Source organism: Acomys minous, assembly GCF_964271855.1.
Source record: "Acomys minous genome assembly, chromosome: 18".
Taxonomy (NCBI): domain Eukaryota; kingdom Metazoa; phylum Chordata; class Mammalia; order Rodentia; family Muridae; genus Acomys; species Acomys minous.
The window spans coordinates 10732244-10744527 of record NC_140501.1 but is presented as its reverse complement, the minus strand read 5'-3'; positions in this window follow the sequence as shown (position 1 = coordinate 10744527).

Genomic DNA, 12284 nt, shown 5'->3' with positions numbered 1-12284 from the left:
GTTCCTGTCCTTTCCATGTCCTTTTATCTCCCAATTCTTCTATAAGACGTCCTGTGCTCTACCCTAAAGTCTGGCTGTGAGTCTCAGCATCTGCTTTGATCATCTACTGGGTGGAGTCTTTTAGAGGATTTTTATGGTAGACCTCAGTCTTGTTCTTTCTTTTCTACCACTTCTGATATCTATTCTATTTGCCCTTCTGAATGAGAATTAAGCATAAATACTTGTTATTTCACTTTTTTTATATCTGTATATTGTAATGTGTTTATCTTGTATTATGTGACTAATATCCACTTAAGAATATAGACTATTTGTGTCTTCCCCACTATTACTCTGTAACCTAAACAATTTCAACAATATTTAGACATGACACATGCACCTTTAATTTTAACGCATGGGGCTTTCATTTACTTCCATTTCTACCATACCTGAATCATTTCAAAGGAACACATGACCTGAGGGACATTGAGTAACTGAAAGTGACCGCATACACAGTTTTGGATCATAGATCACTAGAAACAGAAGACACACATGTCCTATTTTCTAAGATAACTTACACAAGATGATCTTATGATCTTCATTGGCAAAAATTAGAATTTTAGACTTTCTTTTAACTGCAACTTTATCAGTGAATAATCTATTCCCTTCACAATTTCATTAATTTTTTTTACCATAACATAAATCTGCACAGACTAGCATTGACCTAAACACATAGTCAAAATGCATTAATTGCATTGAAATGAATGACAGATAGAGAAACGTATTTTATAATATGCTGAGGTTTTTCAAGTGATCCATGAAAACCAAAACTCTCACCCCAATGAGAATACAACCAGATAAAAGTAGTGTATCCCAGGAACACAGATACATGTTTTCTCAAGTTAAATGCCCCAATATCATAAAAGTTTGATAAAATTCTACAGTGATAACACAAAAAAGCCATAAATCAAGTTAAGTTTTAAGGTCATTGGTGGAAACAACAGGGAGACAAGTTAAAGTGAGTCAGAAAATACACGGTGGGCTTAAGATTCTGTCTAACAAGGCCCTTATTCTTCTCATTGGTGAAAGCTGCTGGAATTAGTTAATACATTCCTCAATATTGTACTTGTTAGTCTTAAGAGTGTTAGGTCATATACCAGAGTTGGCACAGAATAAATATTAAGGGTTTAAAAATAAGCACAAATAAATGAGAATTAAGAACTAGGATGACGACATTTCAACATTTCTACACACAGAAGTTCTAATCTGTTAGAAAGCCTTGCAGAAGCTTCAGGGAGAAAAGTGAAGTTATTTTCAGGAACTTCCTTCCACAAAGTACATCCACGGAAATATTATTCCTCATATTAGAGAAAATGTGAGAGCAGGTCTTGATGTTTAGTCTGGTCTGGGCACACTGAACAGTGTTCTGTGAAATCGAATGCCAACGCTACTTAGTGTCCTCCTACAGAGTCTTTAACCACAATCCTTACTTCTGTGTCCACTTTACCTCATACACTGTGACGGCAGGAAATTCTCCACATTTCCCTTGTTTGTTCTTTATATTATATATTATTGTTGTGGAGAGAGTTAACTTACAATTTCTGAAATTTGCTGTTTAACAAGTGTCTGGAATAGACCCTACACAGTGAAAATATTTTTTGGTCCTAAAGGTTTTCCTGATTTGGTACTGAGTTCTTTGGTGTGTTGAGTGTCAGAGGAATCGGTCCATGTCTCCTATAAACTAGGATGCTACATTGCTGCATAATGGGTGCAGCTCCTCCTCCTGTGATGCTGAGCTGAGGAAAAATAGATGTCTAGACATGCTTCTTCTTCTTTTCTTCTTCTGACTCTCTGTTAGAATTAAGCATAGTCCTAATATATACTGACTAATCTTTCTTTCTTTCTTTTTTCTTCTTTTTTAAAAATTTTTTTGTTAATTTATTCATATTACATCTCAATTGTTAGCCCATCCCTTGTATCCTCCCATTCCTCCCTCCCTCCCGTTTCCCCCCTACTCCCTTCCCCTATGACTGTGACTGAGGGGGACTTCCTCCCCCTGTATATGCTCATAGGGTATCGAGTCTCTTCTTGGTGACCTATTATCCTTCCTCTGAGTGCCACCAGGCCTCCCCATCCAAGAAAATGGGATACTGAACTTTTTTCTTTAAGTCTTTCTTCATGCTTGATTCTCTGAATCTTCTCAATTCTCTGTCTTTTTTACACACACACACACACACACACACACACACACACACACACACACATACACACACACCAAATATATGCAATATGAGAGTCCAGATTGACAGACAAGACATTTAGGTATATCCAAACTTTCATTTCCTTTTCTCTATTCCATCATTTCAACATTTGTTGACGTGGTTCTGGTTTCTTCAATACTGAAATATTGTAATTTTTATCACACTGATCCTTTGTAACACTGTCATAGTGATGTAATTCTTAAGCTATCACTGTTGTGGCTCCTACCTGGAAACTACAGAAAATCCTAAAATGCATTATTTGGTGCTAAATGAGGGAAATCCATATACTTGCATAAACTTTAGAAAAATATGTACCACAATTAATTATTTTAAAATCATACACCCCTTTCTTATTTTCTTTGGCAAAACTATCCTAACAACCTCCATTTGGTGGGGAAGCCGGTGGGCACACCGAGGTAGGGGAAACAAGCTATTCCATGAGACCTGATAGGCTGTGGTCATATGGTGCTGGAGGAGGTCCCTTTTTGTCAGAGGTTTAGTGGAGGAGAATAGGGAGAAAGAGGGAAGGAGAAACGGGAAGATACAAGGAGGGGATAACAACTGGGATGTAATCTGAATAAATTATACTAAATTGAAAAGGGGAAGAAAAAAAAAAAGAAAACGCCAACATTCCTAGCTGGCAGATAATACGATAAATTAATTAACTAATAAATATATTGATATAGGTACTTCAAAAGTAGGAATACTCAAAACTCTGTTTTCATCCTAACATTCACCTGGTTCCACCTGGATACCACCTGCTTCCCCAACATATAGTACCCTTCCTTTTCTTTGTTTTTTTTTTTTTTTGTTTTTTTTTTTTTATTAATTTATTCTTGTTACATCTCAATGGTTATCCCTTCCCTTGTATCCTCCCGTTCTTCCCTCCCTCCCATTTTCCCCTTACTCCCCTCCCCTATGACTGTTCCTGAGGGGGATTACCTCCCCCTCTATATGTTCATAGGGTATCAAGTGCCAAGGACAATACAGGCGGTAAACCTTAAACCCCTACCCAGATCTAGACAATGGACAGAACACTCTCCACAGTAGAGTGGAGAGTGGGATATTACTTTCTCACATACTCTGGTGCCTCACCTTTGACCATGTCCCCTGGAGGGGGAGACCTGATGGCACTCAGAGGAAGGACAGCAGGTTACCTTCCTTTTCTTTGAATTAAACCACAGCAGTATATTCCACTTCTCTATCCACAAAAGTATATTTTTTTCATTCACAATTTAATGTGTAACTGTTATAAAAAAGCAAAGGAGCACAGGTGAAGATGTCATGCAAAAGGATCCCTTGCATTTTACTAGTGGGAATATATATGCCTTGATGAAAGAAATAATTCTCCAAAAGTAAAAAACAGAATAGCTATGTGACTAAATAATTGTTCTGCTACATACAAATACCAAAGAAGGAATATTGATTGGATGGAAGGATATGTGTATACAGTATTTATTGTGAATTATATTTACATATCACCAAATCAATCATTGTGCATCAATATAGGATTAGGTTAAGAAATGTAATACATATATAATAATGCATATATAATGTAATACAATATATTCACATGTGTGCACATATACCAGTTACACAAAATATAATAAGAAAAATAATTTGTCACTTACCATAATATGGATGATCCTGCAATGTACAGCTTTAATAGACTAGGGCATTTGTTAAGAGATAAATGATCTTACACATTAAATTTTCAGTGTGTTCACATAGGATAAAAGACATAATTATCATTAGCACCTAGATCTTGGAAGGCAATTAGAAAAATATTGGCAAAATATAAAAAATTCCATTCAGATATGAGATCAAAATGAAAAGTTTAATTGAACAATATTTTGACTATAATTAAAAAATATATATCATATTTTTGAAAACCATCTAGATATATTTTGTGTGTTCTCACTATAAAATAGAATGTAAATGGAGGAAAACATATATTAATTAATTAGAATAAGCTATTTCACTATGCATATGAATTCAAAATTATCAATATGTACAAAATAAGTATATATTTTCATTTAAATCAATAGAGCTATAAGTTCCTTTGTCACATATGTAACATTGATCATTTACTTTGGAGAGTAGAATTATCTCAGCAGAAACATGTTTTAATCACTTTTTTTTAGAGAGAAACTTACCACACATAAAAATTAGATAATGTTTTCAGTTGATAGAGATGAGATATGATAGATATTGATTTACATCCAGAATTTTAGATGAACCAAGATAGGAAAGATATTTTCTTCAAGGTTGCCAAATACAAATAACCAAAACACTAAGAATGTAACATTTAGATAATTCTTGATTTTCATGGTTCTCCTTGCTGTAAGTAGTTTACTGTATTTATGTGCAATAATATAAATGTTTACATAAAAAAATAAGGAAATTAGATGAGATGTCAAATAATTATTATTAATTATTTAATGGAGCCACTAATGTTCATTGCTATGGTGTTTACATTGATACACCAAATTAATTCTACAGGAATTTACTGAAGAAAATAACCAAAATGTAAATATGCAAATAGAAATATTACAAATTTCTACTATTTTGTATAAGTTTGCAAGAAATATCAAATAAGTCTTACAGTAGAGATATTTTACATGTGTTAATATTAAGACCTATTTTAAAGTTAATCATCTTTTTTCTCCCAATTTTATTCATTGCTTTTTTAGTAAGTATGCAGAGGTTGTAGTTGGTCCTTTGACTGGAGTAATTGGATTGCTGAATACAGAGAACTTTGACTAAACAGGTCTATGTATGCCAGATATTGATCTAGCAATGCCCTGGCTCAAATCCATTTTCATTTGCTTTTCCACTTTTATCATCCTATAGGGGGCTACAATTCTGCCTGGTATGCTGGAAAATTAACTCATTGCTAATTATAGTGCCTGCATTTCTCTACATAATGAGCAAAGAGGAAATAACATTGAATTTTATTATATAAAATGTGCATATAGAAAATTAATACATTTCAATATTTTACATTTGAACCACATACTTGTCATTTTTTATTTCAGAAGTGATAAGACAATCTATATTCTACATTTTATAATAGAAGAATCCAAGATTTACTTGGCAGATGCTTTACCTACTATGCCCACAGGTACATTCTAATTTTGAGATTGAAAGCGAGAAAATTCGAAATAAGTGTATAGAAAATTTTGCCATTGTTACTGAATAAAATAATCATGCGAGAAATAAAGTTTAGATTATTTTTAAAAGTTTAAAACCTGCAATTAAGTTTCAAATGATTAGAATAGTCATCTTTGCTAAAGTACTCCTATTATATTTGTATAAATATAATGGGATCCATTATGGAATTTTCATAAACAGAGTGTGCTAATTGAAGCTCTTCTTATCCTATTCCCAGCCTTCAACAACAGCCTATTGGAGAAGCAGGCTGTTGGCATGTAGGCAGGTATAGAGAAAGAGAAAGTATCCCAAAGCACTATAAACAACCTTTTTAGGCTCTGGACAGGAAGAGGAAGAGGAGCAGAAGAAGGGAGAAAGGGGAGCATGAGGGGGAAAAAGAACTGCAGAAGAGTCAGAATTAATAATATTCACTAAATTTAGCAGTACAACATGAACAGTCATAGGTACTCTACTAGGAGATGGGACTACTTGGATGCCATCTTGGCTAGTGGCACTATCAAGACAGAAGGAACTACTTGTCATAAACCAAATCAATGAGATAATTTTCTAAGTTTTCTACAATCTCTTTAGAGTAGCTTGACAGTGAATGAACCTTCTCTAGGAGTGGATGATTGACTATACAATGACTAGTCCACTGAAATAGCCTTTATTGAAAATAGATTTTTTTCTCACATAATATATCCTGATTACCATTTCCCCTCCCTGTACTCCTCATTGTTTCTTTCCACCTTTTCTCTCTGTCATTTGAAAACAAACAGGTTTCTAAAGAATAATAATAATAAATCATATACAATATAATAATATAAAACTAACACATCACATTTGGAGGAAACAACCAAACACTCATTCACCCATTCATTCATTTGTTCATTTATTCAGTCATTCACTTTTAAGTGTAACAAAATGAAATATAATAAGAAAACTAAAACAAAATATAAAACCCTGACATATTATGTTAATGTTGTATAAGACAAACCAAAAGAATATAGCCCAAGGAGAAAAAACAAGAATCATAGTGCCTTTAGTTCAAAAACTCGTGAATACCATAAAATGCTGAACTAGAACCCATAATATAGACAGAGAGGACTCTGGTGTATGTGTATTCTTCTTCAGTCTTGGTGAGCTCATATGAATTTGGCTTTTTTTTTTATTTTAGAGAGCCTTGTTTTCGTGGTGTCAGCCATGATCTCTGGTTACTAAATTCTTTCTTCTTCCTCTTCCACCAGCTTTCTTGGGCTCTGAGGGAAGGGATGGATGGAAATATCCCATTTAGGACTGAGTGTTCATAGGTTCTCACTCTTTGTATAATGTTGGGTTGTAGGTCTCTATATTTGTGTCCATATGCTACAGTGGTGAAGTCTCTATGTTGGCACCAGCTTTACTTCTATATACTAAATATAAGGTATATGTGTTCTCTTCTGCATTGGAATCTTGTTTGTTATTTTTGGAGAGCAACTTGAAGTCTTGGCACATGACCTGGGTTGTTCAGAATTCCCCTATAACCGCTTTGGCCAACAACTAATTAGATGGTAAGCAAATACCAGTATATTTGATTATAAGACATGGATACTTGGGTCTCTCTCTCCAGTTATTTTGCAATTTCATCTATATCACTTTCATACATGTGTGTATTTTACGTAGTTTCTACTGTATTACTATTCCATACTAGCCCTAATGGTACTTAATTTCAGCTGCCTCTCCACTTGTTTTTCTCTTGGTTCCCCTCTTTCCCCCTTCTCATTGCATCCTCCCATTCTGCCTCATCCATCGATAACTATTCACTCCTAAATGAGAGGGCAGCTGCATGTCTAAACCCAAATGTAGGGTCTAGTCCATTTGTTCAGGTAAGAAGTAGAAATTTTCCTTTCTGCTATTCAAAGTATCCTTTGAATACTACTAAAATACCATTTATTTTAAAATTATTTAAATTATTTTTTATATTAATATTTAATAAATAAATATTAAAGTATTATTAAATTAAAATAAATGGTGACTTCAAATATATTAAGAAAACTGATATTTATAATAAAAGTAAAAACATCAGATAAGTTAAGTTGAATATTTTTGTTTATCCATAATTCTTAATTTTTCCTTTTTTACAAAATTTTATTAAATATTTTTACGTATACATTTATATCATTACACATATATACAATAAACTACCTACAGCAAGAAGAACCATGACACAACCAGGAATTATGTAATCATATATATTATATGTGTGTGTGTGTGTGTGTGTGTGTGTTACATTAGCCTTGAAGAATATATCTTTTAAATCTTGATGAGTCTAAAATTCTGAATGTTAATCAATATTTATCATATCTCATCTGTATCAACTTAAAACAAATATCTCGACCTAAAAACATCTTAACCTCTAAACAACTAAGCTTAATTATAAAACTTCAACCCATCAGAGACTTGAGAAGGAATAAAATTAATTACCTGAGTATACAGGGGGTGGAGGTTAGCCGCTTCCCAAATGTCCCAAATGAGATGACAGAGACAGTTTGCTGCCTGAACAATCACACAGAATTCTCTATAAGGTTGAAGCATCATCCAGACATATTTTTGAGGCAAGAACTAGTGAGAACTTGCTTACATGTCTTCGCAGAGATTGGCCATCAACACTGCCTGCATCCACTCTTGCCCAGTTTTAGGCAGATTTCTGTCTGTGGTCGAAACAAAGACACTTTGCAAAGTGGCTTTTTTTTTTTTTTGCCACATATGAAGCTATCTCCATAAGGAAGTTCTTTGAGGCTCATCATTTTCTTTGAGGTAGGCTGGGTGTTGTCAGGAGTTACCCTGTCTCTTGTAAATGTATCCACAATTCCTAGAAGATAAAGAATAAAAAACACAGAGACAGAATAATTGTGGTTTTTATCAACCTTTTCAACCTGGGAGCTCTTTCTGTATTCACTGTGTTGTTGCTAACAATTAAAGTATAATATTTTTGATTATGCACTATTCCAACCCCACCACTGTAGGATCTACTCAGCTACGTCAAAGCCTATGATCAACAAAGTCTCTAAGGGTTTCTAAGGGTTTGTTACTTCTCAGTTGCAATAGTGTCCACCAGATCTTTTTCCACCTTACTCTGGCATCCAGCCCAGTACACAGAACACACCTTCACCATATCAGAGGATTCGAATGTATCAAGGAGGATCAAGATAAATATTTGTGACTTGGTTTTGGGGTTTGCTTTTGAATGAAAATAATATCACATTCCAAAAGTGATAACTTTATAAAAATTAATTTTGTAGAACTCATTCATCTGTTCCATAACTGTCTAGCTATTTGCAGCATCCCCTTAATGTTAGTGTTTTCCATGCATTTTACCATTAAAATGACAGTATATTACAAAGCTGTGAAATGCACTGTTATTAATAATAAGCAATATCTATCTTAAACCTCAGTGTTCTGTGTGACAGATAGAAGTACTTGAGAATGTCTGAACTGGAAATAATCCTTTTAGAATATCTTAGGAAGAAGAAAAATATAGTATATGATAATTTTGTAATACTTATATAAGAAACCAACTATCATAAGTTTGTGCTGGATACAAAATAAAAACATATATAATACAATTATTAGTTAAACTATATTAACTATAATGATCCTTTTATAGACCTACTAATATGCATCCTATAGTATATATAAATATCTAGACAACTATTGACCTATCTTCCCTTGCCCTAAGATGAGTGCATTATGGCAAATGACTTTTATTTACAGCTGTATACTTCTGCAAATAGAACTTGGGTAACAATGTGTAGTATAGAATAGTGTCATAGTGGTTTTTGTTTTGTTGTTGCCGTTATTGATGTTTAATTATAATGGGTAGTTCAAGATTTATGGCACGGCCTGCAGGATGTTGAGGCAAAACACTGTGCACTGGGCAGAACAATCAATGACTCAGCACGAGGTGATGATAAGTAGAAAACATATTTACTTTTCAAAGTGTTGCAGGAAGCATTCACCCTTAACTTCCTGATGCTATTTCCTCAAATTATTAGTGCTGTGCCTGGGAACACTGTACCACAGGAGACAGAGATCCTCACATTCTTTTTACTCCTTGCTAGGTTCCTGCCGTGAGCACTAACCCTTTACTTAGAGCTGCCCTACAGAGAACTTCTGTAGCTGATTTCACATATTATTTTTTAACCGTAAGAATGCAAGTAGAATAGGTGGGGAGAATGTGAAAACATAAAATTCTGATCTTTTCTCCACCCTCTAGGTATTTTCCAACTGTGGCAAGTTTTGTGGTTGCTGATAAAAACGAAATACATTCATTCCTTTCTATACCGAGCCAATAAGGAGTAAAAATATTAAATTGAGACACCAACATTCATGTTCATATTTATTATACAAATGGCACCTTGCCTATTTCTTCTACTTTCTATAGCATCATTTATAAAAATGGAAATTAAAACTACTTTGAATGTAACATGTTATATATAATACATGAATGCATCTATGATCCTCTTTTCTAAATCAGTACCTCATAAAAGAAGAGGGTATGTTGTTTGTTTGTCTCGTGAATATCTTTCCAACACCTTGAACTGTCCCTAGAACCTGGCAGCCGTTCATGAATATCTGGCACATTAAGAAATCAATATATAAACACACAACTTCCTCTCGTCTGAAAAAAAAAAGCCTTGTTTCTCATTTATCTATCCAAAGCTAAGTGTAAGTCAAAAAATTTTCTGTCATTTATCTGAAGAGAAAGGGTCTGATAAGGGACATAAGAAGCACTTAGAAGTGCCATTTTAGATCCAAGAGAGACCTCAGCTATACTCCCTGCACCTGCAATCCTGGGGAAGTCTTGTGAGATCTCTTTGCCTCCTTTCCCGATTGGCTATGTAAGATGCAATATGGGTAACTATTCGAATAAACGTCTCTCAGGTTCTGTTTACTATTATAGATGCTTAGTTATTTTCCTTTGTAGGAACCATGAAATGAGTAGTGACTACAATAATGATTGGGAATCCTGAAGTTTGTTCTCATGATAATTAGATTTTGATTTTAGGCAGAATCGTGTGGCAGCAAAATTAATCTTGTACTTAACAGCATTTTTAAAAATGGCTGAGCTGTTATTAAACTCTAAAAGATGGTGTGAATATAAATCACAAGTCAGTGAACTGTAACAAGGTATTTTATCTATTACTCTTTTCTTTATATATTTTATCCATCATGAATATTAAAACTGTTGGAAGCTGAAGTATTGAGTTTTCAGTTCACTCAGTGTTTTTAAATTCTCAGTTAAGTTTGGCAATATTAATGTAAGAGATATTTATAATTAGCTAAAAATGACAGAAATTGTTATGTTTAGTTCAGACTTTATCCATGCTTTCCATACTTACAGAGTGTAAGCATATTATAAAATTTTATAATTTAGTCTGTAATATGTTGTGCCATATTAAAGCAAGATACTTTGGAACCTTGGTTTGCAAATTCATATTCTAAAAGATTTTAGGAAATTGTTGGATATCTTGTATTTTGTACTGTATAACATGTCAAGCTAGTAACACTCAATGCATGACACACAAATTCACACTTGTCTAATAGAAAAAGGGAGAAAATATTGGTATTAGAAATATGATATACATATATGTATATAATTAAATTGAAAATCAGTTTATTGACATTTACTTTTTAAAGAAAATGAATATTTAGAAAATCAGTTTGAATGTATTTCATACTTAGGGTTATTATGCATTAAATTTATGACCAATGGAAATACTATTATTTCCTGGAGCATGAGGTAGCAGACTCAGGGATGTAGAATGTAATCTTTATTTTTATATAAATTAAAATAGATAAAGACTAAATTCTGGGGTCATAAAGGATGTCTCAGCATTAAAGAGAAATGTGGTTCTACCAGAAGACTCAGGACCTATAATCACATGGTGTCTTAAAACCAGGAAAAATATTCATATACCTTAAATAAATAAATCTTTTTAAAAATGACTTCAGGTATCAGGTACACCTGTTATCCCAGCACTCAGGAAGCCTGGTCTACATAACAAGTCTTGGACAGCCAAGGCTACATGGAGAAACCCTGTCTTGAGAAACCACTAAATAAATAAATAAGCAAGCATTCTGTAAAAACACATCATTTATTAACAGTAATTTCTTGGTTCAGAAACTATAAAATTCAGGAGCTGGGATGATGGCTGATCATGCACAAGAACATACTACTCTGTGTTCTGTAGTCAGGGCACTCACGACTATCTGTAACTGCAGCTCCAGGTGAACACGAAGTATTTGTTCAGGTCCTTAAATTCATATGCGCAGACTTACACAAAGACACATATACATAATTAAAAATGATTCTGCAAATTAATAAATAATATACAATAAATATTTAAATATACTTTTTATATCATATGCATTTCAAACAAAATCGTTATAAATGCATGGATGTTGGTTCATCCACTAGAGAATGGGCCACCCTCTTGGAGCGGTCACACCTCTGAAAAAGACTGACTGTCCCTCCTGTAACAGCCACAACTGCCTGCCGAGAGCCCTCAGGTATACCCCGTTCCTCGTTCATTCGTGTACCTTGACTGCCTTGATCTCGTGTATGTCACATACAAGCAGCTGCAGCCACTGTGAGTTTATAAGTGTCCCATCCTTGTTGTCTTAGAGTGCCCTTTGCTGCAACAAAACACCATGTCTAAAAAGTAACCTGGGAGGAAAGAGCTCATTCAGCTTACACTTCCACATTTCTATTCATCAACCTAGGGACGTCAGGACTGGAAAGTTAAACAGGGCAAGAACCCGGAGGCAGGAGCTGATGCAGACGCCATGGAAGGGTACGGCTTACTGGCCTGTTCAGACTGCTTTCATATAGAACTGACACATAAAATCAGC